We start from the raw sequence: 17,488 nt of genomic DNA, 5'->3' as shown, positions 1-17,488 counted from the left end.
TATTGAAGAGATATAGCCTGAGATGCAGCATCACATTTTCGAGGGGGTCCCATATGAACACCACACCATCAGCTGTTGAGCAACAGAAGAGAAATAAGGGCACAGTGCAAATACATCAGTGTCCCTACAGGTACAGTAAACAACAAGCTGGATCAAGATGTGAATATTCAATATAGGGAAGTTTTGAAGCGACAGAGGGATAAAATGGCCTTCGTCCTGATCCTTGAGAGATTTTTGGTACTTTAAAGGTGATACACCATGCATTTAAAAAGTATTTATGTCATATTGTTTATGTCCCAAAAACGTTTTTCAAAAGGTTTGAGGCTAAATTACCACTCCTGAATAGAGAGCCTCTCTCATTTTTGAATGGCTCTCAGAGCATTTCAGCTGCAGTACCACCTTTGGCCTGAACTGCGCCACCCCCCCAAAAATCTTTTTCTTTTTCTTTGTGATGACGTCACAATCGGCAGATGACGTCACAATCGGCAGCAAATCTGGACAGCCTGTTTTGAGAACCCGTGGGATACTTTTAACCTTCGCCTTCTCAAAACCAGAGAAAGACACAACGGTCAGAAATGGGACTTTGTGAGGATAGAAGGTGCTAGTGGGACCCCAAAAAAAGGTTTTAAAATAGGAAAAGTGAAATTTCATGGTGTATCACCTTTAAAGTAAGGATATTGCAGGTGTCTAAGTGGATAATGATGAAGTAATTTGAACCAAATACTGTTTCAAATAAGAATGGCATCTAAAATGAATGCCTTTAAAATGTAAGAGAAATGCACTTGCCTTCTTGATCTGGGCTGCAAACAATATAGAGCAAGTTGTACATGAGGCAGTGATGTACGAGCATGCAACAAATAGAAAATCCAATGACTTTCAGCAATCTAACACCTGATGCCACGCACGGCAGGGAAGCGACTGGGGGCGTGTGTGGAAAGAAAGCCCTCAGAGCAGGTATCTATGGTAACATTTTGTGTCAAGCATCACTTCTTGGAAACTGTGAGTGTGTCGTGAGCCACTCACACAGCCAGACATGAGCACTTTTCTGACGGAGAACAAATTATTGTTGTACGTCATGATGTGGCCCTTCCAACCCCGCATCCCAGTTACAATACTGCCACTTGATGATTCACCCCACGTCCCCATCATGTACCATCATCAGCCATTCTGCTCCATTCTGCTCTAAGGGGAAATATCGTCGCACCGATCATTCTGAAAATGCACAGATTGTGAGGCATCAATACATAATGATATCCATCATCATTCATCCATAAACAACTGTGTAGGTATTTCCATTGCATGAATTATCCATAACCTAACCATCTATCCCTCTACTGTTCATTTTTAGCTCCTGTATGTGCTGTATAGAGATCTGGGGAAAACAAGGATTGCTGATAGCTGGTGCAGTATGTTTCAAAGACACAGGATGTATCTGCCCTCCGAATCACCAAACCCTGCTTTTTCTGTGACATCTAACGTGTCAGAACATTGATCCTTTGAGTAAGCCAAAAGTGACAACCTAAGGAGGAAACATTACTAATCTGTGTCAGCAAAGCTATCCATGTGTAGTGCTGAGTGCTCTCCCCGATGACAGCTAGGCTGTCACCATTCCCATCCTGTGAGATTCACAACAGAACAGAATGTCACACACACACACACACACACACACACACACACACACACACACACACACACACACACACACACACACACACACACACACACACACACACACACACACACACACACACACACACACACACACACACACACACACACACACACACAGCCGAAAATGTCCAACAGAATAGACAGGGTAAGGCATGAAGCGGGTGGGCACCGCTCTCTCTCTCTCTCTCTCTCGCTCTCTCTCTAATGAGCTCACCTTAGGGTGCTCAAGAAGCTAAATGTATGGGGGATTTTTGCAACTGATCCTTCTGTTCTGGTTGAGGGCCTCACTAGTTTAAGCATAGCTTTGCAGGGGTCCTCTCCTATGATGGGCCTGGTGGAGTCTGTGCTGACAGCTGGATGGTCACTGGTGAAATCAAACCCAGCTGTATGGACCAGTGTAGCACCTTGGATCCTTTACTGGTCTGGTGTCAGGGTTCCCTCATAGGCTGCCATAGTGCTCTGGGTTGTTGATGGTGATGAGAGCACAGGCTGTGCCTGAGGCTTAATATCCTGCAGTTTGCCAGCAGTCGAATATGTCCATGCCAATGATGCGCCAGTCTTGTATACCAGCCAGCCAGAACTCATGGTGCAGCTTCCTGCAGTGAATCTGCATCATCATTGGTTACCAGACTGGGGACGGGGGTCGTGAGTTTTGGCTAGGGCCCCGATTGAACCATGGAGAGTGAAGCTGCTGTGTCGATGAGGGCTTGACACTGAATGCCATTCCAGGACTCAGTTCAAATATAACCCATCGGCCTAGCCGGCCCCGTCGGTGATGCGTGAGAGGGGGAGAAAGATTGGACAGCAGTTCCCCCTGCCACCCCCTTTGTAGTTTAAAAGGCCATGGCTGAGGGATCAGGGGAGCCAGAGCTGGGTAAGAAACTTTGATGAGTGATCATGTCAACTTCCACCCGCCAGGGTCATGGGTAAGTGGCCCTGTAGTAAAATGTGTATACGCAATGATGCTTGTTGTTGATCTTTATAAGTTAAGATTTGGCAAACACTTACATGGCAACAACATGAATACAAATGTGTGCAGATGTATTAATCAGGGTAAAGAGTACACACACCCAGAATGCAATTACTTTATTACAGAATAGTTCCATGTATTATTAATCTGTAAGCCGATATACAATTTCCCTACTGAGAAAGATAATTAAATAGACACCATCATTAGTCGATTTTTCTTTTCAGCCGTTGGGTTTTCATGATTCAGTTTGCAGGAACTTGAAAATATGTACAGTATAGATGTACTGTATATAGAAGTATGTACAGAGGAGTAAAAGTGCTCCATTTGTCCTGGTGTCAAAGAGCAAACTTATCAAAAAGTAGGCTACTTGTTCAAATCAAAGATTCTTCCTGCACCGGTGGTGCAAGTGATATTTTTGTTATATCATGAGGTTGTATTCATAGAAGTTCATAGCGGTCTGGGGTTGGGGGACAATGAAATCCAAAGATGATGTCTCCGATATAATAGAAGACAATTCTAATGTCTTGCGTATCAGTGGCACAGGAGAAGTGAGGGTATATAAATTTTCTGCTATTTGTATTCAGATCTAAAAACATCTTCAATATGAATTCTCTTGCTGCCTCAGCATCCCGTTGTGGACCTGGTAAAAAGAGAGACAGCAGCGGCAATTCAAAATGTATACGTTAATAAACCGTTGTGCATTTTGTTTCCATAACAAAGCTCAGACAAGGAAACCATCATTACTGTCTAATACTATTTCTTGGCTATACAATATAGGCAAGAGGCTGGGCCATATGACCTCAAATCAATATCATGACTTTTTCAAACTTTTGCCTTCATTAACCGATTAACCAAGATGAGTAAAATGAACAAACATGCATCTATATACACACAATATCTCCATGGCCATGTCAAATAACAAGAAGAGAAAAGTTGCACTTACTTTCTTTTATTTTGTATTTTTACATTTCTCAAAAGTGTTTTACTATTCTCAACTTTTGAAGGCGAAGGGCCCTTTAAAGGTAGCTACTAGCTACCTTTTGCACCATGCAGTATTTCTCATTTTTTATTCATAGAAGTTCGTACTGACGAAAACAACAGGTCCGAAAGATGATGTCTCTGACTTCTTGGAAGGCAATTCTAATGTTCTGTGTGTCAGTGGCACAGGTAAAGTGAGGGTATATATATGTTCTGCTATTTGTATTCAGATCTAAAAACATCTTCAATATGAATTCTCTTGCTGCCTGGGCATCCCGTTGTGGACCTGGTAAACAGAGAAGGCTGTGAATTTTACGCGCCAATTAAAAAGTTAATAATTGATGAACTGATTCAGAGATCTACCAACCGTTTAAGTAAACAATACAAATATGATTACATTAAAATTAAAATGTCCCCATTGTTTAGGCTTCTGGGAGCACCATAGTCTCACGTAGCCAGACAACTATTCCACAATCTTCAAATGCTATATAGAGTCTGGAACTACAATTCCGGAACGGTGAGTATCGGAAGTAGTCACTGCTGCACTGAACTGTCAGTAGTCCCCTTGGAAACAGACTAGCACAGTCAGTCAAGCGGCATATTCTTGTTATGCGTGTATAGTTTAAGAAAACATTTGAAAACATCATGGAAGTATACACCAATAACACCGAAGAGAGACGAAATAATGCCCCCAAAAATATTGAAAGGAGACAGGACTTGTTATACTGCTGTGCTGCCTCTGGGCAACTGATTTTCCCCCTTGAGATAATAAAGGTAGATATCTATCTTGTTATCGCTACTGCACCAAGGGAGCGGGTGCGTCACATCCGGTTTACCGTATTTCGCACTCATCGTTAGAACTTCCGTCTCCCAGACTGTATGCTGGGAGCATTTGCAAATCGCGTTAGGCAACAGTCTGGCCACGCGAGACAAGGAGCACCACATCCTAAACAGGAACTCGGTTTGTCTCTTGCCCTTTCTTAGTCCACTTCCTAACGGGTGCTTCTATGTTTATTCTTACTTAAAACAACATTACATGTGTAGGGCAGTGGTGCTGAGAGATTAGAGTCAGAGTGACGTGGCTGTGGCCCTGCCTATATACAGTATGGCATATCAGGTTTGTTTATGGATATGTATGAGTCAGAGTGGCGGGATGCAAATCATAGGAAAGAACCAAGAAATTGACATTTTGTGGCCCTACTAGAAAGGTTGTCTGTTGTCTCACCATCATATTCAGGGAAGTAGTCCACCAAATGTGAAAACATGATTTTTTCCTCCAGTAAATCTGTCTTGTTCATAATCAAGATGGTTTTGGAATGTTGAAACCATTCACAGGATATTATTGTCTGGAACAAGGCTTTGCTTTCCTCCATTCGATTCTGTGGGGGGAAATTGTACACGCATGCACACGCACACAGAGAGAGTGGAGTACAGTTATAATACTTGAACGTGTAACCTTAACTGAGAGGTGAGCTTCAAGTGAATAAATGTGATCTATACGCTCACAGAAAGCCAAGAGTGAAGACAAGGTGTAAGACCGGAGGACACAGAAAGAATGGAGGAGTCAGCCTCATGTTCGGTGTTCAGCTCCATAGAAATCTAGGTCATTTGGACTTATTCAAAGGACAAAATGATTCTGCCCTTCAAAATGACTAGTTTATTATCCACATTGAATGACTTCCATCTATAGTCAATCTGTGCTCAGCGGATGGATAATGATTATCAAAAGATGATTCTGGGCTGAACTTAAAGCTATACGCAGGCTGAGTTATTACTGAGGTACCTTGGGCATGGCAGCCATGGATGACCATGGATGGTTATTGGTTACCATTGGCTGCTGTGCTTCAAGTTCAATCTAATTGGAAGATTCAATTTTGAATTTGAACTTTGAACTGCTTGATTACAACCAGGATGCAGTTCATCACCTTGTTTGAGAATCGCCAGTTGTTGTGGCATCTGTTGAATTCAGTGAAATGTTCATATTGTCACAGCTTATGCATATTTTACATACTGATTCCTTCTGTCTTGCCCCCCCCCCCCCCATGTCCGCACCATATTCCAAATACTGCACACTGCAATGCAATGCTTATATTAGAGACTAGTTTTATGCGTACATGTTTAGGATGTTGGGTGTTACATTGCAACTTTAATTCATGTGTAGTGTAAGTGTTTTGCATGATGCTGAATACAGCCTGAGTCTTACCCCATTGACAGACCCAGCAAGAACCTGGTCATAGTCGCTGAGGGCTACCATGAATACGACAGCTCTAAACCCCTCAAAATAGTGCATCCACTTTCTCCTCTCCGAGCGCTGACCACCAACATCTACCATCCTGGAAATACATTTTAAGGACATAGTGGACAAAAACCCAGCACCTACAATACCTTGTGAATAAAATTGCAATAATCTATTATCTAACATTGTTCAATGTTAAAATGACACTACATTACGGAAGGAACATCAAAATGTGAATATTACAATTAAGCTGAATTTACCTCACAGTTACTTTCTATTTGCCTGTCAAGTGTCTCCTTACTTGTTTAATTACTTACTTCATTACTTTCATATAGTCTGAAATGTGTGAGGACAGTTCCTCTCGAACACACTATGCTTTTCTCAGACAAAAGGCACTCAACATAGCAAGAGTGCAATTATGTAAAGTACTGTAGAAATTGGAAACAATTTGTGGTTGATGAATGGTATTTCTTTGTAACATTGTTGTTGCTATGGCTTAAATCCTTAAATGCTTCATACACACCATATTCTAATTATTAGTAACATAGGACAAGACAGACTAATGAAGCAGTCACAAAACTGGGTATTTAGAATTAGCCCACCTGCAGATGCAGTTACCCACTTCAAAACGGTACTCCATAATACCTCTGGTGGGAACCCTCACCCTCAGGACATCCTGTTGTGTTGGCACATACGCAGAATCAGTGATGCGGTCAAGGGCATTGAGATAGCTGTGAACACATGAAGAGGGGATATACAGACTGAAGCATCAGAATCAGTGGTATTTGGCAAAGACAGAGACATGTTGATTTGGTCTCTGTGTCCACTCACTATCTGGCTGAGTCTGAGATTTGGTACTCTCTCTTCCGACTGTAGCATTGCTGGATCCCAGGGTCAATCCATAGGCTCTTGATGGCTTCAACATATGGATTCATAAAGGTTGTGACCTTCTCCACATCTACCTCACTGACTGTCCTGGCATAGGCCTGAGCAAGCAGAGACATTAAACACAACAGAAATTGTTAATTAGCTATGTCAATATGCGCTGATGAAAGGGCATGTCCAGGCATAGACTTATCCGACCTGCCACAACTTAAACATATACAAAGCATTGACCAGCGTGAACAGGTTCCAGACCCAATTGTAAATGCAATGAACAGTGTCAACTGATCATCTCAAGTAGAAGTTGCATGCCTGCACCTGATTGTTGTGCAACAAATGGGAATAGTAGAATAAATAAAGCAGATACCATTACCTCATTGTGTTCATACGTGTAAGGGATCTGTAGTGTGGTCATAGCATGAATTATAGACTGCATTGCTGTGAAGATGTTCTGATAGATCAGCCTGGTGAAGCCTCTCCTGTCCTCCTCAGAGTATCCAGAACCATGAAGGATTCTCATTTGTTTGAGAAATGTGCTCTTACCACTCTCACAAGTCCCTAAGAAGTAACAAACACATATACTGTATATTGTACACAATATACTGTGTAAAGTGGAATAGTCTCAGTGTGTAGATTAATTTGGATTTCAATTAGTCTTAACCATTTTTCATTATTCTTTTTTGTTTTTTAATTGTCTGCCTCTTACTAATGATTGTATGCACCTTTGTATCTGTCAATAGCCTGAAGGCCTGAAGGTCTGGGTGCTAACGTATAATTTGTTTTCGGACAGAGAAGCGGATTATACGCTAGTACCCAGACCCTGAATAGATATGAGTTAGTATAACATTCCCCCAGTAAATGGCAAATAGTCAGGTAATCACAGTCCTCTGTAGTACATTACTTTGTGTATAACTACATAACATTCATATACATATGTATCAATATCAATCATAGTTTAAAATAACTGGGCACTATTCAATTCTAATCTTGTTCTGATAAAAGTCTAGCTGGTTCTGGTTGTTGTATATGTTTGAAGTGGGGAGTCTTTGCTGCAACCATGCATGATTGTGCATGTGTAGCGGAGATTAACAATGTGCCTGAGTAGATGATTTTATGGTAAATCTAATGGGGCACAAAGCACCAAACATTTTTAACTCACTAAACCATCTGTTTCATCTACATCTAAAGGTACTCACATGGCTTGTTATGCAGTGGTAATATCACTAACAGAAAATGGTATACTTTTCTTTTGCTGAACAATAATAAATGGTTTGGATTCATCCTGTCTTTAAATAATTGGTCCTAATGTTCAGAATAAAATAAGCACAATTGTGTTTCTCTGTCTGTGATTTAAAATGTTAAATGTTATTATCGCAAGAACAAGGCTTCCAGTATAGCATGGTAACTTTTCAGGAATAGAAAGCCTGCAGTTTCTAGTAGCTTGGATTTCCCATCGATGATGTCACTGGTAGACATGTTTTCTGAACTGCCCACAGCCCTCCAGAGACATGACAGACCGAGTAGTTATTTTATCATGAACATGAGTGAGGACCAATTATATAAAGATAGGTTGAAAAGTGGTGACTTTGGCTAACTCTAATAAACAAACTGCACAGCCTACAGTTCATCAGTACATTGGTCATTGTACACTGACACTGTTGCACAATATGGTTCATTTGATCTGCCTACCAAGCAAAAGCAACTTGTTTTCTTGGTTTTTTATTTTGTCCCGTAGGAGCTGTCTTTCTATCTTCTCATTGATCCAACGAGCCTCTTCATTCTTCTTGCTGACACAGAAGGAAGCCATGGAACCAACTCTCATGAGCCTGGATGTGCTTGACTTTTGGATAAAGGCTAGTTGACAGTCCAAATCCTTCCTGCAAAGTATGTACACAGGACAAGACACAAATACTTTTCAGAAATATTGAAATAAACACATTAAATAATGTACCCATATTGACTAAATGTGAAACGATGTGTTATTAAATCAAGGGATGGGCCACTATAGAACGGTTAGGGGAAAAAAGTATTGCCTGTAAAAAAGTGTGGTGTAGACTAGGTGCATATCTCAGGGCGTGTTAAAGAGTTAACGTGAGGAGGGCCCATTCACTGTTACAAAAGCCCACTTATTTCTGTGGGCAGCCCTCACCATAATAGTCTATTGATTAAAGCCACTGGATTTGTGTTTAGGCAACAGACCTACAGGCTTAGGCTACATACTTTTTACAGTATCTACTGAACTTGATTTATACAGGCAATTTGTGACAACAACCTTGGACTGTTATCAGCTGTGTGAGAAGCTGCATGCACAATTGCACTATATAATATATAAATACACACTGCACATCTTAACAAATCATATAAGTGTCAGAGTAGGCTACAGACACTTGATACTAGAGATTAAATGGTTTTAATGTAATTTGTTGTGTGATAAGGCACATTGGGTATGAAACAGACAGACAGACAGACAGACAGACAGACAGACAGACAGACAGACAGACAGACAGAATCTACTGTGCCATTTCATGCGTATGATTTGCCTGGACAATCCAGGAATGTTGTTGTCTGTTCAGGAAGAAATAATGACACAAAATGTCCACCACAGTATTTTCCAGCTTTGCATACATTAGTATTGCTTAATGAGATCAGACAGCTTCCAGTGTTCATTCTTAAATGCAATTTGAACTAATCAAATATTTTAAATAAAGAACACATTTATACTGTAGGTTTAGAGTTTAGAGAGTTGTAAGCCAACTCTACGTCATTAGTGTTTTTTGAAGCAATCAAGCAGCATGTGTGATCAGATCCATGCAAACTAATAATAAACGTTTATTTAAGTATACAAAGTATATAGTTACACATTACATGATGACGTTTAAGTGTAGGCTACCCCTTGACGTGTATTCATTGTAGCTACATCATGAGTTGAGATAAATGTCATAATCATAATTGTGTCTCTGTCTCAAGTTCACTGTATTCCTCAATGAGTGTGGTGGCCGCTGTTGCAGCAGTTGAAAGCCTGTATTACACTACACAGACATACAGTGCACAGTGCACAGTGCACTCCCAGTCTGTCAGTCTTCCAAAGAAGCCCTAATGTCCGTTTTAGCTCATTATCTCACATTGGCTGCATCAGAGCTATGGGTCTGGACTCTGGACTGGATGAGTAAACAGGTAACAGTACTAGAGATGTCAGGCAGTTGCCATGTGTTTCCATGGAAACGGAGATAACACACACACACAAGGTTATTTTGAGAGCAAATTGCCCCACAATATTAATACATTTTCATTGTGTTTTATTTTGCTGAGAACTGTTGTACAGTACAATCACAATATTTACTTTACCCTCATTATTGCCACGACTGTTGTACGGTGAGGAACAAGGCGCTCATGTAATCTAATATTGCTTAATTCAGGAGAAATAATAAATAAGTAAGAGTGTACAACTTGTAATCACACTGTGCAAAACAGTACACTATGAAATAACAAGTCCTTACCCCTGATGGTAGCTGAGTTCAAGTTGTTGTTGTGGTGATGTGAAATATTGTCTTAGACAGCAGTACAAAAACACATAATACTCAATGGAAATGAAAGGCTCCTCTGTTCATCTTTCCAGTGCTCACGTTTGCCTTGTCCCTTGTATTTGTCAGACCCTATCCCACTCCCTGCTTCTGTGCTGCGTAGCAAGGAAAATAAGGTAGGAGGAAATATAATCAAGCTGATCATGTGACTTCCTGTGTGTGCATGAGGGTTGTGCTCTGATGGGAAAGGCAGAGGGAGGGGCAGCCGCTTGTGTGTATAGATAGAGAGACAGCAGAGCAGAGTAAAGAAAGGATATTAAAACCTGCTCCCAAGAACCGTAATTATTAACCTGTAAGCATATTCATTTAATAGACACATTAGTAGTAGGGCATGTCAATTTGCAGGACCTTGATACACATTATAGAAGAAGAGTATATCATATAAAATGATTGTACAATTTGTCAAAGTGGAAGGTCAGGTCTAAAGATTTTTTATGAATTAACTGTATGAAAGTCATTTTTGTCTATAGCTCTGAACCTTAGATTCCAATATAGACTTGAAGTGCTTGAAGAAAACTAGATTTTCTGCCATTTAGCATTTTCTTCAAAACACATTCTTCACTGTTACTCCAAAAGATTTGAGTCCCAATCTCATACCAATTGGGACACATTATATATTGTCTATATGCAAATAATTATACATAAAAATAGAAGCTGTGCAGGCCCCAGTGGCAAGGCTCCATAAACAGATACTACAGTATTTGAATTTGTGATTATTTGCAAGTCAACCTGAATAAACAGGGACAGAACAGGAGTAAGACTCAATTTGGGTTTTGCTCCGTGTCGGTCTTTATTAATATATAAATAAACAGTAAAAAATAATGCCGGTACTTTAACTGCCGGTAGGTTTTCTTTACGTTCTTTGTTTTAAATACTTTCAGTTACTGTAACAAACCCAATAAGCTCATGCATGTTCACAAAATGACAATAAATGCTTCAAGCCATACATTCTTCTCTTTACTTATTGAAATCAACACAGTATTCTCCACATTCACATGATCGATTCAACCAAACTTGTCACATGCTGTTACAATAAACTGATCTCTAGCCCTATGATGGCTGCCATCAACCTGGATAGTTAGACCTAGATTTCTCTGAACAAAACAAATATACCATCACATAATTCTGGTACTGAATAAATGCAAGAAGAGCATTCAGAATTCTTTCACATCACAAATTCATAATAATGTAATAATTTTGAAAAGATGTACTGTACAGTAGGCCTATGTAACCAGTAAGACGCCTAAGTGAAAAGCGACCTCGCCCTAAAGGGCAAGGTCACGCCATCTGTCTTGGCCATATATGGATTCTGCCGTCTGACATCATAAATACAATACCTTTATGCCCATATATGGAGATCCCTTTTATGCACATATATGGAGATCCCTGTTCTGAGTTTCTGACATTACTGTGATGTCACCTGTGATGTCACAGTGATGTGTCAGGGGAACCACAGTGTCAGGCGTTACATACAGACAGAGATACAAATATAAAAAACAACCACACACATTATGAAAATACAACTCAAAGCCAACGGCTATTTCACTTTAAGGGGTGCCACAAATGCAACAAATGTCACTGCGTTTGTTGCAGAAACACATAGTCAAATAGCTTTATATTCCATACTGTTGGCCTGTAATTGGTTTACAAAATGAGTTGGAGGGGCCTATTCATTACAAAGATATCATCAATTCAATGTCCAATCAACTCCACATTGGAATCGCATAATGAGGAGGTGCGGTCTATGAACCAATGAGCCAATAAATGTGAAAAGTTGAACAGTATGTTGCGGAAAAGCTATTCGGCGGAGTGACACTTTCTATCAGTTTCTATGAAAAAACGATGGGATAAATACTTTTGATGGCTTCTTTTGATGAAACAGAGAAGGTTTTGCAGTGGTACCTCTGCTACTTTATAAAAGGCTATTCTCCTCTAGGTTGATCTGCAAGATGTAGTGTTTGACAGCAAGGAAGACAAACCTAATGTTCTCTGTGTCTGTGGCACAGGTGAAGTGGGAGTAAATGACTTTACTCTGATCTGGATTCAGATCTAAAAACATCTTCAATATGAATTCTCTTGCTTCCTCGGCATCCTGTGGAGGACCTGGTAAAAAGAGACAGCACTGTGAATTCAATTGTGATAAATAGCTTTAATAAAAATAAATATAAAATAAAATAAAATAAATATATATAAATTGTTGCTGTACACACCAGGAGTACAGAGACCTACAAACAGGTTTCAAGAAACAATACAAATACAGTACCAATACATGGGGAAATTTTAATTTAGCATTAAAAACATAAAATAAAATAAATGAATTAATAATTACTAACATGCTTATCTATTTATGACTATAAGACTCCATGCTTATTTTAGTGACTCACCATCATATTCAGGGAAGTAGTCCACTAAATGTGAAAACATGATTTTTTCCTCCAGTAAGTCTATCTTGTTCAGAAACAAGAGGACTGCGGACTTAGGAAAATAGGTTATTATTGTCTGGAACAAGGCTTTACTTTCCTCCATTCGACTCTGTAGTGAATAAACGTGCGCACACACACACACACACACACACACACACACACACACACACACACACACACACACACACACACACACAATGTCACAGTGATCATACCCTTAATGTTCGTTAGATTAAATATTTGTTTGAGCGGCGTGATTACATGAAGTCAATATTGCATAGAGTGGTGTGAACAAGGCGAAAGGGGCGACGATGCGAACCAATCGTTCCGTCGCCTTTGTGCCTTCACTCCAGCTGGAAAATCCCAACTGAGACGATGTTGGTGTCCCCTCCACCAACGCTTAACTGTGTGACCAAAGCGGAGTGATTCAAGGATACTAGAAGGATATTTTATCTTCTGGTGGGAACTCCCTTTTAGGGCCCAGTCACACATGCATTTCATTATTCTTTTTTACGCCTTGATTCAGCGAAGACACAGCGGGTCTTTGCTGAATCACAGTCTAGAAAGGAAGGAATAATGGGCTGCCATAGTCTGTTGGGTCTTATAGAAAATAGATTGAGAACCAGGGAAGAAGTGGGGGAGAAGGGGTTTTAAGCTGCCTTGTCATCACTACAGTCTCAGTCTTACCTCATGGACAGACTCAACAAGGACCTGGTCATACTCGCTGAGGGCTACCAGGAACATGATACAGGTAACTTTATCAAAACAATGGATCCACTTTCTCCTCTCTGAACGCTGACCACCAACATCTACCATCCTAGAAATACAGGGTTAGGACATAACAACATCCAAACATACCCAAATTGGAATCGTATGTTATGCACCCCATGACTGACACAGCCCATGGGAAGGCGAGCAGGCCTATTAGCGGAGACAAAACAGACTATAGTGAGCACAATACTAGGGAATCCAATTGGGCTCACCTGAAGACGCAGCCATTGAGGGCAAAACGGTACTCCATAATACCTGTGGTGGGAACCCTCACCCTCAGGACATCCTGTTGTGTGGGCACATATGCCGAATCAGTGATGCGGTCAAGGGCATTGAGATAGCTGTGAACACATGAGCAGGGGACAGAAGGAAGGAACAACGTTCAGAAGCAGTGGTATTTGGCAGTCTCAGACATGTTGATTTGGTCTCTGTGTCCACTCACTATCTGGTTGATTCTGAGATCTGGTACTCTCTCTTCCGACTGTAGCATTGCTGGATCCCAGGGTCAATCCATAGGCTCTTGATGGCTTCAACATATGGATTCATAAAGGTTGTGACCTTCTCCACATCTACCTCACTGACTGTCCTGGCATAGGCCTGAGCAAGCAGAGAAGACATCATCATTCATAATACCATCCATCCATCCATCCATCTAGATCAGGGTTCCCCAGTAGGCGGCCCGCGGGCCATTTGCGGCCCGCAGGGGGCTACTGTCTGGCCCACACCAACCCCAGTAATAATGGTGGTATAAGAGCAGCAACAACACTAGTATATCGTCGTTGTCGGGTGGAAATCTCGTATCCCCAAATTTGTTATGTTCTTCCGCAAATCAGCAAGGCCGTCGCACAAAAGTAGTGAAAACAGCAGATCTACAAGCACACAACGCCTCGCGGTGCGAGGCGTTGTGTGCTTGTAGATCGGCTGTTTTCACTAGTTCAAATAATTAAAAAAATTATAAATTGATGATAAAATGATAAATTCAAAACGAACAGTTTTGGACATACAAGATTTTCACCCGACAACGACGATATCTGAACTGTCGCTGGAGTAGCGGGAACGCCACCGTCGCCCCCTGCAATGTTGTCGCCCTCAGCTTGGTACCCTAGACATAATTCGGCCCTTGGGGAAAACTAATTGGGGAACCCTGATCTAGATGCTGTGTGTGTGTGTGTGTGTGTGTGTGTGTGTGTGTGTGTGTGTGCGTGTGCGTGTGCGTGTGCGTGTGCGTGTGGGTGTGGGTGTGGGTGTGGGTGTGTGCGTGTGTGTGTGTGGGTGCGTGCGTGCGTGCATGCGTGCATGCACGTATATACATAAGTAATTGTACGTATACGTTACAGTAGGCAAGGTGCCTTCAGTGCTCTGACAGGAAATAACTCACCATAGCAATGTAATTCATGATTTCAATTTCCCACATAAATGCATGTCATATCATATGCTTTTTCAGTTTATGTCAGATATGGTAATTTCTTAAGAAGTTGTATGCTGCATGCCTGTTGTGCAACAAAAGTGAATAGTACAGTACTGTAATTGAAAGTGCATTACTGTACCTTGTTGTGTTCATATGTGTAAGGGATCTGTAGTGTGGTCATAGCATGAATTATAGACTGCATTGCTGTGAAGATGTTCTGATAGATCAGCCTGGTGAAGCCTCTCCTGTCCTCCTCAGAGTATCCAGAACCATGAATGATCCTCATTTGTTTGAGAAATGTGCTCTTCCCACTCTCACCGGTCCCTAAAATTTGACAAACACATCAAGTGGTATATAGTTCAGTATAGGTTCATTTGGATTTAAAGTTTTGAGTTGTGAAGATGGAGATGGGGACCACATCTCCAGCATTAGTTCAGTGTGGTATCAGGCCCCGAAAACAGCCAACCTCCAAGCTCACAACGCGTCACAAAACAATATTTTCACTAAAAGGCCCTTTTAGAAATGTCAGCACCTGCCTCTCCAACTTTCTTTGCAATGTCCCTGATATCAAGTGCCTATATCTCTCAATAGTTCACAACATTTGTGCAATACACAATACATAATATATGGTTTATTTGATCAGGCTTATACCAAGAAACAGTAGCTTGTACTCTTTTAGGGAATTCTTTTGGTCCCGGCTGAGCTGTCTCTCTATCTCCTTATTGATCCGACGAGCCTCTTTATCCTCCTCACTGAGACAGCAGACAGCCATAGACCCAACACTCTGGAGTCTGGATGAGCTTCACTTTTGGATATACCGGTAGGCTAGCCTTTCCTGCAAAGCGCACAGGATAGGACACAAATACGCGTATTCAGTACCCATATTGAATAAACACATAAATATCTCAAATTAAATTGCATTTATATATCACTTTTCTACACCTACTGTATGATATTTTACTCAAAATAAAAAGTGTGCATTGACTGACCATGTAATTTATATGGTTACATATTTCCTTTATTCTAGATTTAACTTGTATTAACACTGTGCAACAAGTATAGATTGTGAAGTAACAAGTCCTTACCCCTGATAGCTGAGTTCAGGTCTTGTGTGAAATATTGGCTGATTCAGCAGTACAAAAACACGTATTCCCCATGGAAACAATACCTTCCTCTGTCCAACTTTCCAGTGCTCAGTTCTGCATTGCCACCTTCCTCTAGTATTTAGATCACATCCCACTCCCTACTTCTGTTCTGCATAGGATGAAGGAAGAAAAAACAAGATCATCATGTGACTTCCCGACTACACAAAGGTTGTGCTCTGCTGGGAAAGATTTACAAGTTGTCTTTACGGTCAACCGTTTATGGTAATGTTTACGGTAGGGTGCAAGCAGATGTCGAGTAGAGGGATGGGCGCTGCTGTGTGTGTATGAGTGAAGATAGCGGAGCAGAGGAGAGGAGAGGAGGGTGCTACTATTGTAATGGAGGTGCATGTAATATAAACATAGCCTGATGTTTTTCTTTTATCGTTTTTTTTTTTTCATGACTTTGTAAATAGTCTCATGTTGCCATACAAAGATCTCCACTTACAGTTCATTTGGGGACTTCTAAATGCAAGGTGTTGCTATAAAACAGCAACAGCCACTAACAAAGCTACGCCTACTGAAGACCAATCATGCCACCGCCCCAGTATAAAGAACTGCCTTAAAGACTTTGGATTGGTTCTGCAAATTTCCTTTTTAACTGTCTACCACCAGTTTTAATAAATAAACATGGGAGATTTTCCTCAGTCTCCAGTTGTTTGTTTTCACTTACAAGAAAATGTAAAATTGTTTACAAAGAATTAGAAAATGTGAAGGAGATGCCTTAAAAACCCTCCAGGGCCTTGAGAAGTGTCATTCTCTGGGAATAGTTTATATTCAAAGGATAAAATTACATCATAATAGAAAATGCATATCCTTTACAAATAAAAGTGTCATACAGATGAGAATTTAACAAGAAAAACAAAAGAAAAAAATGTGAATAGACCCATGGTTAATTTAGCAGACCATATGGAAAGTATACTGGTTAAGGGAAGGGATTTCAGAATCTTCTTAAATTGATGAGAAGACAATATACAAGAATTGTATATTTGTGACCCTCTGAAGCCTACAGTAAATTGAGTTTGAGACGTGCAGGTTTTTGGTGGTCTGAGGTCATTTGAGCTATGTGTTGGGTAATTATGGACCTGAGAATTACGTCCAAATAAATCATGACAAAATGAGTTAAGGGTTCTCCGTCTCCCCAATGAGCCATGAACAAATAGACCAATTTGAAGATGGTTGACACGGAGGACACCAGTCTAGCAGTATAGCTAGAGCCTGAATGGACCAATATGCGAAAGCAAGATGGAGGAAAATGTGTGACCGAATTAGATGTGTGACCAAATTCCCATAGTTGAACACTTGGTAGGCTACTACCATGATAAAAATAAGTTCATGGTGAAACATCAGTTATTTATTGAGGGTGCTCTACCAATAAATAAACACTAGGCCTACACTGATATACCAGATTATTACCAGGCAGCGC

The 17,488-nt window shown here is 40.7% G+C and overlaps 1 pseudogene across 1 annotated transcript; it reads right to left on the bottom strand.

Moving 5' to 3' along the window:
- Positions 1-2,742: 2,742 nt before the first annotated feature.
- Positions 2,743-15,692, bottom strand: LOC308287212 (annotated as a pseudogene). The gene is made up of 14 exons (XR_013963352.1): positions 15,572-15,692; positions 15,060-15,244; positions 13,955-14,109; positions 13,429-13,853; positions 12,703-12,850; positions 12,242-12,421; positions 9,860-9,920; positions 8,427-8,614; positions 7,111-7,295; positions 6,687-6,841; positions 6,458-6,586; positions 5,823-5,952; positions 4,845-4,998; positions 2,743-3,281 (listed from the first exon to the last, which is right to left on the bottom strand). The product of XR_013963352.1 is annotated as an uncharacterized misc_RNA (transcript).
- Positions 15,693-17,488: the final 1,796 nt, after the last annotated feature.

This window comes from Nannobrachium achirus (genome assembly GCF_963921795.1).
Source record: "Nannobrachium achirus genome assembly, chromosome: 1".
In the NCBI taxonomy this organism is placed as follows: Eukaryota; Metazoa; Chordata; class Actinopteri; order Myctophiformes; family Myctophidae; genus Nannobrachium; species Nannobrachium achirus.
Note: the sequence above shows the minus strand (reverse complement) of the source record. Positions and strands in the feature narration are given on the sequence as shown.